The sequence below is a fragment of the Mandrillus leucophaeus genome, unplaced genomic scaffold (genome assembly GCF_000951045.1).
Source record: "Mandrillus leucophaeus isolate KB7577 unplaced genomic scaffold, Mleu.le_1.0 Scaffold224, whole genome shotgun sequence".
Lineage (NCBI taxonomy): Eukaryota > Metazoa > Chordata > Mammalia > Primates > Cercopithecidae > Mandrillus > Mandrillus leucophaeus.
The window spans coordinates 4,071,564-4,075,476 of NW_012102299.1; positions in this window are offsets into that span (position 1 = coordinate 4,071,564).

The window sequence follows — 3,913 nt, forward strand, 5'->3', positions numbered from 1 at the left end:
TATGTTTGTTTGTTTGTCAGACAGGGTTTCACTCCTATTGCTCAGGCTGGAGCGCAGTGACATCATCTCGTTTCACTGCAACCTCCACCTCCCAGGCTCAAGCAATTCTCCTGCCTAAGCTTCTCAAGTAGCTGTGATTACCCACACCTGCCACCATGCCCAGCTAATTTTTGTATTTTTCGTAGAGATGGGGTTTCTCCATATTTCCTAGGCTGGTCTCAAACTCTTGAGCTCAAGTGATCCACCCACCTCAGCCTCCCAAAGTGCAGGATTATAGGTGTGAGCCACCGCACTGGCCTCACATAATGTTTTTAAGAATCTAACATTTTCCATGTGTTTTCTGAAATAATGGAAATGGTGCCTCTGGAGTTGTGCAACCTAGAAGCCATGAATAAAATGGACAAAAATTCCTTTCATCCAGGAAGTTACATTATAGGTGAGGAATGCAGATAATAAAATGGATATACTAATTATATAGCTTATTAAACAGTGATAAACCTAAACTAAATAGTCAAGAAATACTGAGAACGCTGGAGGAAGGTAAGAGTTTAAAATAATGTGGCAATGGAAGTCCTCAATGAGAAGGTGAAGTTTAAGAAATAATTTAAGAGATGAAGCAAATCAAGTGGTACCTGGTAGGAAAGTATTCCGGAAATAGCACATGCAAATTCCCTAAGGTAGAATCACGTACAAAATGTTCAAAAAAGAGCAAAGGGGCCAGTGCAGCTGCAATGAAGTAAGACAGGAAGAGAGTATTTTAAAATGAAAGCATAAAGGGTAAGAGATTTAAAATGTATAGGATATGACAGACCATTATAAAGACTTCATCTTTTACTTTGAATGAAAGAGAAAGATATTGTTAAGTTTTGATCAAAGGAAATAAAGATCTAAATTGAGACTTAGTAGGATTATTCTTCCTGTTGTGTTGAAAAATAGACCATAAGTGGATAAGGAGAGAAGCAATGAGTTCATATGGAAGGTTATTACAATAATCCAGGCAAGAGATGGCTTGGTGATTGCAATCTGTCATAGGAGGAAGTGGTTAGAATCTGGATATTATTTTAAAGTAGAGCCAACTGGTTTTGCTGATTGACTAGATGTGAGGTATGAAAGTAAAAGACTAGTCAAAAATGATTCCAAAGCTTTTTGCCTAAGAAATTGATAGGATAGAGCAGACGTAAACCAAAAGTGGAAAGACTGAGAGAGAGCAGGTTTGAAAAAGGAAGTCAGAAATTTCATTTTGGACATGGTAATAATTTCTTCTTCTTCTTCTTCTTCTCTTTCTACTTCTCCTTCTCCTTCTCCTCCTCCTCTTTCTCCTCCTCCTCCTCCTCCTTCTCCTCTTTCTTCCTCTTCCTCTTCTTCTTCCTCTTCCTCTTCCTCCTCCCCTTCTTCCTCTTCCTCTTCCTCCTCCCCTTCTTCCTCTTCCTCTTCTTCTTCCTCCTTCTTCTTCTTCTTCTTCTTCTGTCTTCTTCTTCTTCTTCTTTCTCCTCCTCCTCCTCCTCCTCTTCTTCTTCCTTCTTCTTCCTTCTTCTTCCTTCTTTTTCCTTCTTTTTCCTTCTTCTTTCTTCTTTCTTCTTCCTTCTTCTTCTTCTTCTTTTTTTTCTGAGACAGAGTCTCATTCTGTTATCCAGGCTGCAGTGCATTGGTATGATCTCAGCTCACTGCAACCTCCACCTCTCAGGTTCAAGAGATTCTCCCGCCTCAGCCTCTGGAGTAGCTGGGACTACAGGTACAAGCCACCACACTTAGCTAATTTTTGTATTTTTAGTAGAGACTGGGATTCACCATGTTGGCCAGGCTGGTCTTGAACTCCTGACCTCAGGTGATCCGTCCACCTCAGTCTCCCAAAGTGCCGGGATTACAGGCATGAGTCGCCGCGCCCAACCTGGACATGATAATCTTAACATGCCTTATTGTACATCCAAGTAAAGATGTACAGTAAGCAGTAGAAAAACAGAGGCATGTGAAGAACTAGAATGGAGAAAAGGATTTCAAGAGAAGAGAGTAACAAAACATCCGTTTCACAGGATTGAGTCAAGTTGAAAATATGCTCCAGTCTTTGGATATTTAGATTGATTGTTACATATCACTAGGCTAGCTGGTTAATAATGGGAGAAACCAAATTTATTTTTCTGATTACTGAATCCATCTTTTATTATCTCTCAAAATTTTCATTCTTTTTTTCTCTGTGAGAGTATCATCAAAGAAATCTGGTGTGTTAGGGTCACAGACCAGCCCTGGATTCTGATCCTGAATCTGCCCTTTTAATAATTGCATCTTTGTAATTTAATGTGATAGAAACCAAACGTGTCAGTTTAAGTGTTCTGGGAAGGAGGATGCTAAGTCAGAGTTAGACTTGCAAAAGCATGATGGCTAATACCTGTGGAGAAAAAAAAAAAAAAATAGGAAAAGGCAGCAGGAGTAGATAGGAAAATCTTTGCCAGGGACCGGAGGGATGAGCAAACTTTTTTCTGTAGATGACCAGATAGCAAATATTTCAGGCTTTGTGGGTCACATAAATTGTCTATCATATATTCCTAATATTTTGTCACTTGTATCATTCTTTGAAATATGTAAATCATTCTTAGTTTGTGGGCCACACACACACAAAAAAGGCTGTGGACCAGATTTAGCCTATGGGCTACAGTTAACAAATACAGCCTGGTCTGACACCTGCGAATGGATAATAGGAAAGCAGGATAACTGTGTCAGAAAAACTTTAGGCTGCTGAGTGTTCTTATAAAGCCTTGTGGCCAGCCCATGAGGACTTCTTGTTTAAAGGATGTCCATGAGGTAGTCCTGCATTGGGCAGCAATGGTCACTTCGTAATACCCCCACTGTACTTACTCATTATCTGTCAGCTGTTAAAAGTGTGACTTTAACTAGAAAGTTGTAGCAGCTGCCAACAGCACTGCAGCGAAAAGCTGTCAGCAAACTGCCCACCACCCCGCCCCCTCCATTCCCACTCCACGCAAGATTCTTACTTGAAGAGCAGCATACCTCCTGAATGCCACATGAAAGTACAGAGAATTAGCCAATAGACCTTTGGTTTTCTCACAGACCAAGTTGTCCCAAGGTAGGTAGTAGACAGATGATTTGATGAAGTTGTAAAATCATTGCTCAGTCATCTTCTCTCTTTGTCATTCTTAGTGTATGGCTTCCGTTCTCATGGCTGTTTTGGTTCTAGGAAGGCTACTCTACCTTCACTCTTATCACCTTATTCAAGTCAAGAAGATGAAGAAGCAAAAGAAGAATAAGGCAAACAGGGGAAAGAAGTGGCACCTATGTATCAGAAAATCAAAACTTTTTCATAAATCCTCAGTGGGTGGAAAACTGAAAAGTGGGATAGAGAGTACAAATAGAGCTAAGCATGTATGGAATTGTGATATAAGACATGATAGTATTACAGATCAACAGAGAAACGAGGGATGCTTCAATATATGCTGTGGGGCAAGTGGATATTTACAGGGGAAAAAACAAACGAACATGGTCTCTAACCCATATCATACACAAAAATTAATTTTACATAGGTTAAAGACTAAAATATAAAAAAATTCAGAAAAAATACAGAAGAATAAATTTCTTACCATAAATTAAAGAATTTTTCTAATTAAATAAGATACAAAAACAAAATCTTAAAAAAGAGTTACATACAACTGTGTTAAAATAAAGGGCTCTGTTCATCAAAGACATAACAGAAACATCAGAAGGCAATCCAAAATTAGGAAGAATAACCACCGCATAGCATATAATAAACAAAGACTTAATATTCAGAATATTTTTAAAAAACCAATAAATTATAACAAATACAACCAAATAGAAAAAAAGCAAAATTCATGCAAAGGCATTCTGCAAAAGATAAATGATATAAGCTTATTAAAATATGAAATTATGCTCAATCTTATTAATA